This window comes from Mirounga leonina, unplaced genomic scaffold, assembly GCF_011800145.1.
Source record: "Mirounga leonina isolate KUSES-001 unplaced genomic scaffold, KU_Mleo_1.0 Mir_168, whole genome shotgun sequence".
NCBI classification, from domain to species: Eukaryota; Metazoa; Chordata; class Mammalia; order Carnivora; family Phocidae; genus Mirounga; species Mirounga leonina.
In genome coordinates, this window is record NW_023270426.1 from 70696065 (window position 1) to 70713663 (window position 17599).

A 17599-nucleotide genomic window follows, 5' to 3' on the forward strand; every position below is an offset into this window, starting at 1 on the left:
CACAGTTTCATATATACAGAGCTACACGGTACCTCTTATGTAGTAAAATTTGGCAATTTCTAAATTGGACTTATGAAAGAATAAAAGGATAGTCTGTAAATAAGTGTCTGAGCATTCAACCATTTTTCTTTCAAAATGGCCATCAATCCCCAGGGAAAAAATGGGGAGTTATGTAGGGAATTATTTGTTTCTGCTTTCTTAAAGCATTTTCTCCATAATAAATCTTTTTAATTATGTATGTGTGCTTATAGATTTGATTTCATTGTGAGAAGTAAATTGAATAGTGAAATAGCTACATTTTTTAAGGAGTCGAGGGAGAGGAGATTTACTGGGAATATGTTCTAAAGCAAGTCTAACTGCAACTCCAATGTTATAAGACCATTGTGCAGAGTAAATAAAATACTTAGATAAATCACCTATTATCACACATGACATAGGGTAAACACTCAAATGGTAACTATTTTTGGTTATTTTAATTGATTTATATATTGTAGATATAATTTGATCATCACAAGTTTGATTGAACTAGGTGATGTTTATAGTTTCATTCAGCCTTAAATTTTCTTAAATATTTTTAAAGTCTAATACATGATTGATTCTGACAATTCACACAACTGTTTAGAGTATCTTGAAAAGGGAAAAAAATGATGCCTGGTTTGGAAATCAGGAAGGGTCTCATGGAAGGTGGAGGGTTTTTGAGACACCCTTGAATAGTGGTGTTTAAAGGCTAAAGAGTGATGTTGACAGCCACCTTTGGTCGAATATACAATAGTCACTCCTCTCCCTAATCTAGCCTTTCCCTATGGCCTTGCTGGTAGAGCCCTGACTCCACAACAGACCAGAAGCTTTCTTTCCCAGCTTTCCGTGCAGCTAGGCATAGACATGATTTATAAGTTATGGCTGTTGGGTAGCTTTGAGGAGATCTTTTATCTCTGATTATCAGAGAGAAAGGAGAGACAGACAGACAGACATTTTCCCATGAGCACAAAAATATAGAAAACATTTCTGTAATTCTATGTGCCACATGCCATTTTACAATTTTTACAGTTTTTCATATTAGAATATTAAATCCTCACTTTACATATATTAAGCCATTAGACCCTAGAAACTATTTTTATCTCTATTATAGATGAAAAAAATAAAGCTTGGAGAACTTATATGTATTCTGAAGGTTATAAAGCAGTAGATTTTATTTTTAACTCAAGTTGTCTAATTCCAGCAGCTGTGGTCTTGACTATTAGCTATGTAATGAATCCCAGCAGATTGAAAGAAGGAAAACACTGGCTCCTTGAAAACTGTTGGGTCAGAAAATTAATCAAAACATGCAACTGAGTTCCTCTGCATTTATAGAATTTAGGAATATTTAAGGTCTTTATTGTTTAACTCATGGTTAAGTGGATTTTCTATTATTTGCAAGTAATAGAGATAATCTAGGGATTCCTTAGGCAGTACTGGTGGTAGTGTTGGAGTGGGAAATGAACATTTCAAGCAGAGCAGCATGGACAAATTCAAGGATGGGTTGGGTTTAGGGATAGTTATTAACCTCCATTTGCTGGCCCAGAGTCCATTTGAGAGAGGCGTAGGCAGTGAGTCTGGAACTACAGGATGAGTTTTAAAGTAACAGCATCTAATTCCAATCTTCACTAATTCCAGGTAGCACTGAGAGTTTCTTTTTAAGGTCATTAATGTGAGAGCAATGAATGGAGAACATTGCTTTAGGAAAACAACCAGATAATGCAGAAGGTCTTTCTTCCAGAGATAGGGACAAAGCAGCAATTACATTTCATAAATATGGCTACAGAAACAAATTTCTCTATGGCATCTGTAACTGAAGAGTTATCTCTGGCCCTGAATTGTAGTTATATATATGCAAACTCCTAAGAAATATCTGTGCCAGGACTATGTGCTGCCCATTATGTTTGCGTGGAGATGTTTGATTTCTCACTATTTTCTCTTTAATCTATTGCAAAATGTTTTAGAGCAAAATTACTTCCATTATCAAGTCCTCTAATGCTTTTTTTCTTAGAATCCATATAACGTATGCTTTGTAGTTCCCCTGTCTAATGAAACACTACAGCAAAGGCTCTAAATCAAACTTGGGCTTCTCTTCAGTCCTCCCATTTTGCTGAAACTGAAGGACAGATCATCTGTATTACCAAGATTGGCTGTTTTCTTTTTAACATTACCTCTATTCTCCTGATAGTAGAACATTCTTTCCAGTATAAAGTAAAAAATGGGTTTTGATTGAAACAGAACTAATTTCAGATGTGGCTCTAACATTTCTATTTTATGTCCTTGGATAAGTTCTACTTAGGCACTCCAAGCCTCAGTTTTCTCATATGTAAAATGAAAATAACAGTTCTTTCCTTGTAAGGCTGTTGTGAAGGATAAATGAGTCCATATATGTGTTCAGTAAATGCTAGACATCTTATCCTTTTTTCTGACTCCTAAAGAATAAGTGGAAGTAATTAAGAGTTTTTGGAATATATCCTGGAAATGTGAAAGATTAAAATTATTTTTAAAAAAGGAATTAATCATTTTGAATCTGTTTAAATGTTACTTTATATTATATAATTCAAGATAAAGTGTCTGCTTCTTTTGGAACTCTTTGTAACTTGTTTCTTTAAGATTCTTGTATTACATTGATTTGTAGAGAGCTTAACCCATAATTTTTATATCTAAAAAAATATCTGTTTCTTCTATAGTCATCTGCTACCTGTTTATGATATCAACAAGGCAGTCACTATCAAATGGTAGCAAAATGGAAAATCAAATGAAACATGGAGGTCATTCTTTGTGTCCTATTTGTACTGATTAGTTCTTTGAAAAACAAAGATTTTATCATAGGTTCTCAAGGAAGTTCTTACTAAATTTGAATTTATGTTCACAGATTGATAGTAACAGATTTTCACTTTGTTTTGACAAAAAGCAACCATGACATTTAACAGTGACTCACCTGCAAGAGAATGATAAAGAAATCAGGCAGTAGATCAAATGAAAATCAGTCACTAAGTCATATATAAATCTGATTCACTCTGATACTCACCTTTGGTTGGATTTTCATGGGTATCTCTGTCTGGAAATTCCAAATGTATCTACTAAAAGCAGATACTTTAATGGTTATAAACTTAGGGATACTCTGAACGGAGAAGTTCAGGAACTGGGAGACCCATAGGCAAAGGCATGAGATAAATAAGTCTAAATTCAGGACAGGTCCAGGACAAATTTTCTTAATAATGTGATATTTTTCACAGAACTGATAACTTCTAAAAAGAGCAACAAAACTAAAATCATCCTTGGAAATTGAAAGCAGTTTCATAATTTCCTACTAAATAAGTATTGATTTAATTTTGACATTCAGTATTTAAAATTGGTTTCACCATGTGTCATTCAGAGTTGAATTTATCCCAGGGACATTTAAGTAAGTTGCTGGTAAGTGTAGTGTCAGTACAGTAGTGATAATGGGAAGAAAATTATAAAAAATCCATACATTTCAAACTTTAAAAAATTTTGTAGCACAGTTACATTACATATTCCAGATAGAGCCCTTACCATCCCTGTGTCTTCCCTTAAACATCCAAGGGAATTATAGATGCAGTATCAAGATTTAAAGAAAGGTCCAAAAAGCATTTTAGATCCCCCAAATAACACAACTGGAAAGGACTTTTTTGATCCAACATACTCATTTCACAGGAGCAGAGACTGAGGCACTGAATTGACTTATGTTGAATGACAACAATAACAAGGTTTAGGAAGATTTTACAATCCAAGTAAACAGGCAATCACTGTAATCACATTATTTGCATGTGAACATCAATTATAAGGAGAAACTTGGAGGTGATGGTCTTTCCGATAATACTTGACATAGAAAAGAGAAGAGAAGATAAAAGGACCACCAAATATGACAAATAAACATGTAAAAAATGCTTCACATTGTGTGTCATCAGAAAAATGCAAATTAAAACACCAGTGAGATATCACTATACACCTATGGGAATGCCCAAAATTCAGAACACTAACACCACCAAATGCTGGCAAGGATATGGAGCAATGAAGGGGGACTCTTATTGCTGATGGGAATGAAAAATGCTACAGCCACTTTGGAAAAGAGTTTGACAGTTTCTAATCTACTAATCATACACTTACCATGTGATTAGCAATTGCACTCCTGGTATTTCCCCTAAGGAGTTAAAAATTTATGTCCATATGAAAATGTGCACATGAATGTTTATAGCAGCTTTATTCATAATTGTCAAAACATGGAAGCAATCAAGTCCTTCAGTAGATGAATAGTATATAAACTGGTGTATCTACACAATAGGATATTATTTAACACTAAAAAGAAATGAGCTATCAAGCCATGAAAGGACATGGAAGAACCTAAATGCATATTACTAAGTGAAAGAAGCCCATATGAAAAAGCAACATACTGTATGATTCCAATTATATGACATCTGGAAAAGGCAAAACTGGACACAGTAAGACCCAAGTTGCCAGGGGTTGGGGTGGGGAGTGGAGGAAGAAGGGATTAATAGGCAGAGCACAGAGAATTTTTAGGACAGTGAAAATACTCTGTATGATACTATAATAATGTATACATGTCATTATACGTTTGTCCAAACCTACAGAATGTACAACACCAAGAGTGAATCCTGAGGTAGACTATATGGACTTTCGGTGATTATGATGTGTCCATGTAGGTTCATCAGTTGTAACAATTGTACCACTCTGGTAGAGGATATTGATAACAGGATGCAAGGCCTGTGTGGGGGCAGGACATATATGAGAAGTCTCTGTATCTGTCTCTCCATTTTACTGTGAACCTAAAATTGCTCTAAAAACATAGACCTGAGGATAGAAAAGTTTGAGAGAGATAGTAATGGGTTAGCCTGATCCCAGATTGTCTTGGTGGAGTTTGTGATGAGCTCAGTCTAATCCAAAGGAGCCATTGTTTTCACTCCTATAATTTGTTAAAGACAAATTGCACCAAACAGGTTAAACTGGCAAGGAAGACTTTATTCAAGACTATTGTAATAGGGATTGAGGTTATTGAAATAAGGGAGACAGTGAACTCAATTCTGTTGAAACAAAAGGTAGAAGAGTTTTTAAACACTGGGGTAAATTATTGGAAAACTACAGGAGGACACACTGGTCAATGTGATTAGATCATCTGTGTTTGCTAATTGTTGCTTATCAAAGTTAGGCTCCTACCTTCCCACAAAGACTCAGAGATAGGAATACTATCTTTCTTGATGATTACTTCTCAAGGGGATGGTTCCTGGGTCTTAGAGGAAAATATCTTTGGGTTACAAGAGTCTCAGAGAAGATTTATATCTGAGAGGCAGAGAAAGAATTTACAATTGCAAGTTTTCAATAAAAAGGGGGATTGGGGCTTATATTCAGGAAGACACCTGTCTAAAGTATTATCAAGGTAAGGGGAATGGTAAGGCTCTCTTGGCATGATACCACTATTTTGTAAGTCACCTTTTGTACATATTCACATGACATTTATGATTGTCTAGATGAGTCAGATGCTCAGGGAAGTACATGCTTAGAGTCTCACAATAAAGACTTGAAGGAAGTTGCATTTAGACTTTTCACTAGTACTTATTCTACTGTGTTAGCTTGTTTCTTTAAAATAACAACTAATATTTGGGTAATATTTACAGTTTCTATAGCACTTTCATGTAGATTATCCAATTTGCATTTCACACTGAAGCACAGGTAGAGAAGCAATAATTACCTTTAATTATAAATGAGGTAATTGAAACTCTGAGGAATTAGGAGACTTTCCAAATAATGGAATCGGAATCCAGATCTCATGATCCCATTAACTAATGAATTAAGCACATATTTAGACAAATACCCAATATGTGTTCAAGTTCTATGTCAAGAGCTAGAGATTCAAAAGGAAGCAATGTTTCTGCCCTCGTGGAGCTTGCATCCTAATGAGAGATGAAAAGACAGAATGAAAGGAAAGAAATATGAGAAGGAGATTATGACAGGAACCAGTGAGGGCATTGAGGGAAAGGGTATCCTGTCAGGGAGGCTAGTTTTGCTTCTTTGAATGAGATGTTTGGGAAGGCTTCTCTGAGGAGTGGACATTTGAGCTGAGAACTAGCATGATAACATTCCTAAGAGAGGGGACAGTAACTATACAAGTCTAGAGGGGGAAGCAATCAGCAAAATACTTATTATGTGCCAGACATACTTCCCAGCCCTTTATGAATATGAACTTCTCTAATGCTCAAAGCATCCTTTGAGGTAGCTTTTTTTTTTTTTTTTTTTTTACTCCAAAGTTATAAATGGCCACTAGAGGTACTGGAGGAAGGCTGGTGTGGCTGCTGCATAATGGGAAGGTAGGAGTATAGATAAAGCTGAGGTCAAAGAGGGACATAAGAGTCAGGCTGCTCAGGGCCGTGAGCCATTAGAAGGACCTGGGGTTTTATTGTACAAACTATGAAATAAACTAGAGTGTTTTCAGCAGGGAAGTCATGAGGTCTGACTTACCTACATCACATCAAACATTTGTTTATAGACTCCAGGGTGCCTGGGTGGTGCATCCGTTAAGCGTCTGACTCTTGGTTTTGGCTCAGGTCATGATCTCAGGGTCATGAGATAGAGCCTCGTGTCGGCCTCTGCACTGGGCTTTGCACTCAGCACAGTCTACTTGAGTTTCTCTCTCCCTCTGCCCTTCCTCTCCATGCATTCTCTCTCTCTCACTCTTTCTCTCTCAAATAAATAAGTAAATCTTAAAAAAAAATAGGTATTCCTTCTCTCTAATGTTTGCTATTTATATTCAGGAACTACTCCTGAGGCCAACTATTATAAGCCCTCTACCTTAGAAAATAGGTGAGGGGAAAGAGTAAAAGGGTTGGTTGGAGAGAGGTGGGGCTGAAGCTAGACCATACCTTATTGTGTGGAAACCCTCCAGCAAAACACTGGGGCATGTGTTACAGTATTGATATTGACAGATATCTGTGTCTTGTCAACATGGGAGAGCTTTGGGGTATAAACATTATAGTGGTCATTTCATTTTACTTATTTTTTTTTTTAAGTTTTTTATTTATTTAATAAATCTCTATGTCCAACATGGGGCTCAAACTCAGGACGCTGAGATCAAGAGCTGCATGCTCCACCGACTGAGCCAGCCTGGTGCCCCTCTAAATGGTCATTTCATTTTAATACACTTACTGCAACTCCTTATCACTAGTAGCATCATTCTGGATATTTTTTCAACAAGCACATTTATCTCTGGTTATTCAAAGTAGTTGGCATGTTGATCTGCAGATTTATGCCTCTTTGAAGAGACTGTGTTTATTATTACTATGTTGAGACAGTTTATCAAGGTTAAAGTATAAATGAAAATAACCAATATCTTACACAGGAGATTCAGGAGGAAAGTTGCAATTCGTTCTTGATTCTGAGTACATGGAGCTTAGGTTGATACTTGATATATACCTGGGAAAGAATATGATGGATGTATTGAAAGTTAATGGGAATAAAAAAATAAAAGGTATATAAACTGCAGTCTTAAAAATGAAGTTAAAATTTTTTCAGCAGTTTGTATTATAGATTTTATAATCCTTTAACATCCTGAAAATAGAAGAACTTACACAGAGATTTAGTGACTTTCGAGTCAAGCAAATTAGTTGATGAACAGGGATCATACAAGAATATCTTTCTTAATAGAAAAGCCTGAGATGAATAAAAACCCTTAAAATCAAAACACTAAAAAGATTAAGCCAATTGAGTTCCAATCAGCATACTTCTCAGTAGGCAGAAGAGTATTTTCAGCAGTGTTCAATGAGTTCTTTTTAAAAAATGATATCTGAGTGATGAAGTGACTGATACTATTACAATATAGGGAGAAACACTGATGGCACTTCTCTCCCTCCTTATTTGCAGCACTTCCTTCAGTGCAGTTGGTGGTCTTGTTACAGACAGAAGAGCCCACTCAGCATATCCAGTGTTAGATATTTCCAACTTCTAACCTTGCATCTGGGAGAGATTGAGGATGAATGCCCTGAGAGCTCTGAGTGTCACAGGATGAAGCTCACGTGAGTGCCAGTGTGAATACATTTATTCCTGGGAGTAAACATTCTTTTCCCTTTCTCCCTGGACTTTGGTAGAATATCTTCTTATGAACTTCTAGGTGGGTACTGTCCTTACCTAACAAATCTGGATTCTGGGTCGTCTGTTTAGTAAATGCTCTCCGAATCTCCAATGTGCCAGACCCATGCAGCTGTTCTTGTTTGATTGTCGACTTAACTGTGAACTGTGCCTCCTGACATTTGCTTGTGAAGATAACTTTGGCAGAGTTGTTAAGAAGGAGAGAAGGAGATTTTGTGTCAGTTAAAATGCATCAACATTTTAATTGTTTTAGTTCATTTTCTGTCCAGAAAGCTCTTGAAAGTTTGCCCATTGCGCCTGGAAATCCTGGACATTTATTCTGCCCTGGGGGCTCTTGGTGCTCGGGTATATCCATTTGGCCCTATTTCTCTTTGGTATGATTTCATGTTTATAAATTATTGTTTTTCCCTTTTGTAATAAGGCACAGGACAAGATACTAGGGAGGAAGAGGGAATAATTACTATTACCATTCATGGGGAAATAGAAATATGGCAAAACTGTCTTGCTTCCTTGGAGCGTTTGGGATGAACTACCATGATTTGGAAGCATTTTGTGAATTTGCAAAGATCTTTAAGACTAACCATAGGTTTCTGTGTTAATTTCATATTGATTTTTAGCAATTTCAAAAGTTTGAGACTTAGCTTAGTATGTGCTTCTAGGCTTTTTAATTAGATCTGTATATATAATTCCAAACTGTTGATGGAAACTTTATGAATTGTTTTAAGGTTTAGGAGAAAGAAAAAGAAAGAAGCATTTTATCCTTTTACTTAGTGGTGATTTTCCTTATGGTGATTGAAGTGAATACAATGGAGAATTTTACTCTTGTTAGAATATTTTGAATATTTTAAAACTTTTATAATACTGGGCTTTCATATCATTCCACTGTGTTAGAGCATGACATTTTCATAATCCAGTGTTAAAATAAACTTCATAAAATAAGAAATTGTTAAGGCTTTATTTTGTTTTAGAAGGAATGTGTATATTTTTCACTTAATTTTCTAGGCTGCTAATTTAGTTACTAAGAGCTTCATAGATTCTCTTTCTATAAACTAGAGAATTATAGGATGATTTACTAAAGGCAGTGCATGTGGAACAAAATCTAAAGGTTTTACAATAGCTGCTTTTCAGTGAAAAATGTGGTTTAACTTTTTTTACCTGGATAATTTTGCTTCCTGTATCACTAAGACATGTCTCATCTTGTCTCCACTTTGATCATCTTTCACAGGGATTAATTCACAACCTCCCCGACTTGTCATTTCCTCTTCATTCTCACACACCACCAGCTAGTTCATTCTGTATTTTAGTAGAAAGCCTGCTGTACTTTAGTAAAGGCTTGGCTCTGAGTCTGGTTTATGCCACCAAATAACACTATGACTTGGGGAAGATTATTTGATAATAATCTCTTCATGCCTCACAGAGTTTTGTGATTAAAGACATGAGATAAAATACATTGGGACGCTTTTTAATGTTTAAGTGCCATATAAGTAAGAGGCATCCCACCCTTATTTATGTCATTCCCTTGCTCAGAAATCTTCAACTGTTTTCTGTTCTTAAGTAATCAATTCAAACCTTTCCTATCATTCAAGGACTCCAATCTCCTACCTTAATATTGCCCCTTAATATTACTCCTTCTTTACTTTTCCAATCCTCTTCCATTCCCTCTCATGCACTATTGATTTCAGTGATGTTTTCCAAATTCTGAGCTTTTGTACATGTTAGTTTTTCTACATAGAATTTTCTGGCCCAAATATTCAAATTGTTGTGCATTCAGGAGGTTTTTCATGACTGTGTTCCTACATATGGAAGCAATCTTTCTATTATCTGAAAAACCAAATCTGTTTTTCTTTATTTCATCACTTTCTATGTTATTTATGGTCAGACCTTATTTCCTGTACTTTAGTTTCTTGAAAGGTTCTTTGTACCCCAAAGTACCTAGAATTTCCCACTGCACATTTTAGTTGCTCTGTAATATTTGATGAATAAATATAAAAGAGCATATTGTTTTTCTTTTTTCTCTCTCTTTAAAATTTTTTTTAAGCTTTGACGTATAATTGACAAAGTAGTAAGATACTTAACATGTACAGTGTGGTGACTTGATATACATATACATCATAATGGGATTCCCCTCATTGAGTTCATTAACATATCCATCATTTAACATATTTACCATTTTTGTGTGTGTAAGAATATTTAAGTTCTACTCTCTTAACAAATTTCAATTATACAATATAATATTATCAACTATAGTCACACATTAGATCCTCAGACCTTATACATCTTATATTTGAAAGTTTGTACCCTTTTATCAACCTCTTTCTATTCTCCCTCTCCCCAGCACCTGGCAATTACTTTTCTACTCTGTTTCTATGAATTCGACTCTTTTTTTTTTTTAGATTTCACTTATGAATGATACCCTGCAGTATTAGTCTTTCTTTGTCTGCCTTATTTTACTTAGCATAATACTCTCCATTTGCAACCATGCTGTTGCAAATAAGATGATTTCCTTTTTTTAAAGGCTAAATAATATTCCATTAAATGTATATTTGTGCGTGTGTGTATATACATAGATATATAATATATAGATAGATAGATATATCAAGATACAGATATTCTTGATCCATCATCCGTTGACGAACTCTTAGGCTGTTTCCATACCTTGACTATTGTGAATAATACTGCAATGAACGTGGGAGTACAGATAACTCCTCGAGGTGGTTTTGTTTCCTTTGGATATATATCAGAAGTGAGATTGCTGGATCATATGGCAGTTCTGTTCTTAATTTTTTGAGGAAACTCCATGCTATTTTCTATAGTGACTATACCAGTTTACATTCCTGCCAAAGTGTATCAGGGTTCCCTTTTCTCCACATTCTTGCCAATATTTATTGTCTCTCATCTTGTTCATACCCATCCTAACATACTGGTTTAGGATAACTTCATAGCGATTTTGATTTGTGTTTCTCTGATTAGTGATGTTGAGCACCTTTTCATGTGCCTGTTGGCCATTTGTATGTCTTTTTTGGAAAACATCATCTGTTCAGGTCCTTTGTCCATTTATTAATTTGGTTATTTGATTTTGTTTTTTTTTGCTATTGAGTTGTATGTGTTCCTTATATATTTTGGGTAATAGCCTCTTATTGAATGTGTAGTTTGCAAATATTTTCTTCATTTCCCATTCCATAAGTTGCCTTTTCATTTTGTTGATGGTTTCCTTTGCTGAGCAAAAGCTCCTAAGTTTGATGTAGTCTCACTTGTTTATTTTGCTTTTGTTGCTTTTGATGTCAAATCTGAAAAATCATTGCCCAGACCAATGTCTGTGGAACTTACCCCTATGCTCTCTTCTAGGAGTTTTACAGTTTCAGATCTTACATTTAAGTCTGTAATCCATTTTGAATAGATTTTTATGTATGGTGTAAAATAGGGGTCCAGTTTCATACTTTTGCATGTGGCAATCTAGTTTCCCCAACACCATTTATTAAAGACACTTTTTTTTTTAAAGATTTTATTTATTTATTTGAGAAGAGAGAATGAGAGACAGAGAGCACGAGAGGGAAGAGTGTCAGAGGGAGAAGCAGACCCCCTGCTGAGCAGGGAGCCTGATGCAGGACTCGATTTTGGGACTCCAGGATCATGACCTCAGCCGAAGGCAGTCGCTTAACCAACTGAGCCACCCAGGCGCCCTAAAGACACTATCCTTTCCCTACTGAATATTCTTGGCTCATTTTTCATAAATTAACTAACCATATATGTGTGGATTTATTTCTAGGTTCTGATTCTGTTCTATTGTTCTATATGTGTATTTTTATGCTACTAACATACTGTTTTGATTTTGATGGCTTTGTAATATAAAGTCAGAAGTGTGATGCCTCCAGCTTTGCTCTTCTTTCTCAAGAATCCTTTGGCTCCTCAGGGTCTTTTGTGGTTACTTACAAATTTTAGAATTGTTTTTTCTATTTCTGTGAAAAATGCCATTAGAATTTTGATAGGAATTGCATCATTGAATCTGTAGATCGCTTCGGATAGTGTGGACATTTTAACAACACTAATTTTTTGTTTCTTCTTCAATTTCTTTCATCAGTGTCTTATAGTTTTCAATGAATAGATCTTTTACTTCCTTGGTTATATTTATTCCTAAGTATTTTATTCTTTTTTAATGCTATTGTAAATGAGATTGTTTTCAGATGAAGATTTTTTCAGACTTGAAGGATTAATAAAACATTAGTTTCAGAGAAATTAAGACTATCATTTTTCTTATTCCCCGAACTCCTTTCAAGAAGTTTCTGTGCTTAATGGACCCTAAAGAAAAAAAAAATGTTACTATGATGATGATTACAAGTATGTACAGATTGCAAAAATATGTCAACACTAATTTTTTAATTGAAAGTTAGATAATGAGCAAATTTTTCATTAAAAACTACTTTTCTGTGTAGAGATTTGTCATTGAAGGTTATCAATTTCTTCTGACAATCCCCTCAAGTTAGTAATATCTCTTGCTTAGACTTTACTTGCAGGGACAAAATGCTGGAATATTGTGAAGGCAAGGAAAAATTTTTTCTGTACCCTCAACGTCTTCCAGAGAGACAGATTAACAGGAGAAAGAACAACAGCTTTAGAACATGTGCACAGAGGCCCAATAATGAAATTGAGTCCTAAAGAAATGACCAAGGCAGGCAGTTTTTGTACTTTTTAGAAAAAGTAACAATAAATCTGTGAGGAGGAGTTGACAGGACAAAGAAAACTTAACTTTGTGATCTTCAATTAGTAAATAATTCGAAACAGAATTTGTGTTGTGTAAATTAGTAAGAAGTAATAAGGGTTGTTTATACAGCCTTCTCAGCTCTAAATTTCCCATCTCTGACAATAAGGATGTCTCTTTATTTTCTAGTACCTGGAGAGTATCGTTCACGTGAGAGATTTATTTCCTGCTTTCAGGGGGACATAGGAGGGTCCAAGTGTCCTTCTTGCCTCGACTGTCTCTTAAGTTAACTTTTATTTGAAATAATCGATATGCCAAAGTGGCCCAATTGCGGGTAGCCTACCCCTGACTCCTACATTTGGAAATAAGAATGAGGAATAAAAGGGACATGTATCTATCCTATTATTTATCTCTTGGCCATATTAGGGATAGTGTGTGTGTGTATGGGAAGGGAGGTGTTGGGGTTGTCCCAGGAAATGTGGGCAAATGACAGGACTTTGAGGCTCATTTGGGAAGATTTTACATTTCATTTGATCTTAATGATAGTTCAAAGTATTTAATAGGCATTATGTTATTTGTATTTGTATAATTGATGGGACATGCTCTTCTCTTATTTCATTAAGGAATTGAATACCTATTTGGAAATGTTACACCATTCCTAAAAGGCAGTAAAAAATGAAGGGAAGAGTTAGATTCACTAAGTGGAACATTTGTCCCAAGTTTACTCTATATTTCTTTTATGTGGGTGTTCTAGTCACTATAATGGCATAGTAAAACTTCCTAAAACTTTAGTAATACAAAACATCATTTATTATTTTCAGAGATTCTGTGGGTCAGAGATCTTTTCAGGACATGATGGGCTGCTTTGTCTCTGCTCCATAATATGTAGGGCCTCACCTGGAAGATATGAAGACTGGAGGCTGGAATTATTTGAAGGTTTCTCTGGGCATCTCTGTCTCTAGTCTCTCTATGTGACCTTGCTAACTTGGTGGGTTTAAGGTAGTTGGACTTCTTGCAAATTGGCAGAAGACTCCCAAGGCTCATGCCCAGAGAAAGAGAGGGAAAGCCAGGAGAAGCCAAATTGCCTTTTTTGACCTACTCTCAGAGAAGTCACACAGCATCTCTTCCTGTATTCTCTTCGTCAAGGCAATCACAGAGTCCTACTCAATTTCAAGGGGAGGAGAAATAGACCACACTTTTGGTGAGAGAGCAGCAAAGTTCCAGAAAAGCATGTGGGACCAGAAATCTCACACTGGCCATTTTTGGAAGACTGTGATGTATGTGTTGAACTTTCAACTTAAACTATGGTATAGGATTCCAAAATTTAACATGAATTACAAGGCCTTGGTTTGGGAGTGTAGGTCTATTTCACACTACTATTCTAGCTTTATTTATTTATTTATTTTTTTGGAGGGTTTTAGAATTTTTTAGTTTTTCTTGGTAAGTTGCTTCAGCAATGGTCATATGCTTGACAGCAAAAAATAAAAATTAAATGGCCATATTTAAACAAACATATACTCCTACAATGATTTCCCCAGAAATAATGACCGTGTAGAAGTAATTAGAACTTCAACTGTGTTAAAGTTGGCTTCCTTTTGCTGACTTGGTTCAGCAGATGCTAATCAAGCTTAGGAGATGCTAATACAAGCTTGTAATTTCAGCATACAATATCCAGAAATGAACGTGAAGAACTCTGTGACCTTCAGAGATGGAATTATGCCCTTTCTAGCAAAGCCTTTTATTTCTAGAATGTGTGCTGTTTTCAGCAGGCCTGAGTCATTAATGTCTGTCTCCTTTCCATGTTGTTCTGGATGGCCAAAGCATCATTATTGAGAAACTACTTTGTGCAGGGCACACTTTTTTCCTAATTGCTTTGCATGGAGATGAGTGCTTTTTCAAGGTTGAAGCCTTTGGATGAGATAGACTGCTACTGAGCTAATCAGAGCATATGTGAGGAGGGTAAGGGGGTCAATGATGTTCTAAGAACAGAGCCTTTTTCTATTTACCTTTTTCTCTTTTCAAATACAGATCTATTCTACAAACTTTAACATTTTCTTATTGTTGTTTTGCTTTATTCACACCTGTATATTAATTTTCTCTGTCACAGTAATACCCCTTAGACACACACATGCGCGTGTGCACACACACACAAACACACACACATATTAATTCTAAGAAAGATTAAAATCAGTATTTCCATGATATGGGCCTTATTTTAGAAAACGGTTCTTTTGTGTTGTTATGAATATTGCAATCAGTTGGTATATTTCTGTTAGCCCACTCTAAGTATACACTTTATAGAACTGAAGGCAGAGAATACATACTTCGGCCTGCAACTTTATGCTTCTAGAGTAGTCAAGATTTTAGTATATGTCATGATCTAACTAACTTTTAAGGCATAGTGGTAGACCACTTTTTTTTTTAATAGACTTTACTAGGTTGATAGTAAAGTAGTAAGTTGATATGTTGACCGCTTAAGTCTATACTTCAAGTGCCATTTTTTTATTCACTAATTTTTATGCATTTTGATTTAACTCATTATATTTTTGCCCTGAAATAATTCATGCAAAATGTGCCATTCAGAAAAGCAGAGTATATCCTGCATGATTGTTAATGTATTTTTTACATGGATTTAGATAGCTGAAGTGCAAAATGAAAATGGACTTCTTGCTTCAATAATGAATATTTTAGTCCTTGTCCTCAGGGAGGTGAAAGTGCTGATGATGTAGCTTCATGACGTGCAAGTCTTGGTATTAGCATTACTTGGAGTGGAGAAACTCAAATGAGGTATTTGTGATGCACTTTTCTTACCCACACCCATGTTTGTGTGGCCCAGTGACATCTGTAATGAGGTGTCTCTCAGGGTCAGGGTGCAATATTAGTTACCAGCATTCTGTGATTTCTCCAATGGTTCAGTGAACCAATGGTGTTTCTAGTAATAAAATAGGAAAAGAAAAAAGGAAAGAGGGACAATGCAAAAATGAATAAAGGAAAATACATCTATGTGTAGGCAAGAAAGCGAAGATTAGATTAGCCATACGGAAGCAATTCCTGTCTGATTTGTTGAATAATATAATTTGAAAAAATGAAAAAGGAAAATTGAGCCAAAGGAAATAGCATGGGCATATGGACCAAATTGAGTCAAGATTATAAAATTAGAATTTAATTTTTTTTTGCCATCTTCTGTTTCTCTAAATGTTTATTTCTGTTCAGAATCTATGGCTATAAAGACATATGCATCTTTTCTCTGCATGTTTTGAAATGTTTTTCTGAAGTCTGGGCTATACCAAAATTTTAGTTGTTTATTATGAACTTTAGGTTGCTTAGTAACTTTCTATATTCAATAATAATAATGCCAACAGTATATTAAATATCTACTCTGAACCAGAAATTGAACACACACACACACACACACACACACACCCCTTAAGAGTAGATGAAGGTGTGCAGAATTTACTACCTCAAAATATTCCTTTTTGGCATATGGGTTATTTTAGGCTGATTATTTTTAGGAAACAGAAGACAGGAAAAGCTCTGAAAATAGTAAAACTTACCCTTTTGTAAGAGACATTTATATATATAGGGGAAATCCCTCTCTGTACCATGAAGTGAAGGATGACCCCAAATCCCTAGAGACTGCTATTAATGAAGAAGGTAATGACTTAAATCTGCATAGAAACCTTACCCTTGTTCACTGTGCTTTTCTTGGTAACCTCCCATAACTGGCCCCCCACTACCCCAACATGTTCTTTTGTCTTTAGCTGGAGATGGTATTTAAGGTGGTAGCTTGGGCCATTTGGGGTAGTTACTCAGCTTTCCAGGGTGTCTCTCATGTATACTGGAGGTACACATGCTATTAATCTTCTGTTTGTTTTTCTTCTGTTAATCTATCTTATTTTACAGGGGGGTCTCAGTCAAGAAACTTGAAGGATAGAGGGAAAATTATTTTTCCTTCGCCACATAGATCATTTTGATTTCATTATACATATGGCAAAACTGAGATTCAGAATGTTTGCCCAGAAGTACATATTTTTTAATTGGCAGGCCCCAAACTACATCTTCATAAAAAGTCTGTCCTTTCCCTACTGTTCTGTCATATCTGTTGGTCACAAGTAAGTCATAAAATTTAGAATGATAGTTCTTAATGTAGCTTCTGCTTACCAGATGCAATTATTTATAACTCTGGTCAGATTTTAAAAGGAAGTTCCATTGTAAGTGGAAAAAGGCTTAAACTTGTGTCAGGATATTTGAAGTTGCCCATTGATATTATGGTTTTGTTTTGTTTTGTTTTGTTTTGGTTCAGTTATGTCATCTTAAAAAAAAATGTAATCTTTATCTTTTACCGGCTAATCTACAGTTAAAAGGTCCTTTTAGAAGAATGAATTATAGATCGGAGGTTTATATTATAAGCAAAAAGATCAGAAAAAAGGGAATTTAGTTGTTGCCTTAATAACATTGATAGCAAACAGATATAGTCTCTATGCTTCTGCTTTCTCCATTTTTCTGCTTTTACTAATCACACTAGAATTTAATCTTGGTCGTATCCTCCTTCTCTTACCACTCAATTTTCAAAAAGACCTAGTTCAAATGCAGCCTGTTTCCAAAGCTTTCCTTAATACCTTTCTTCCTTCCCCAAATAAAGCAAGAATCTAGTTTCTGTTTTCCTGTAGCATGTTGCTTGGCTCTTACAGCACGGTTCTAAACTAACATCGTTGAGCAAGAATTCCTGTCCCCTCAGTGACCCTTCTAGCTGGACTACGAATCACACTG

At 35.4% G+C, this 17599-nt stretch overlaps 1 long non-coding RNA gene across 1 annotated transcript in view; it reads left to right on the forward strand.

The window, feature by feature from the left end:
- LOC118017064 overlaps positions 1-17599 on the forward strand; it is a 204937-nt gene that overhangs the window by 14296 nt on the left and 173042 nt on the right. Inside the window, exon 3 of the long non-coding RNA XR_004681046.1 lies at positions 7909-8060. This is a non-coding gene — a long non-coding RNA (uncharacterized LOC118017064). The remainder of the gene's footprint in view (positions 1-7908; positions 8061-17599) is intronic.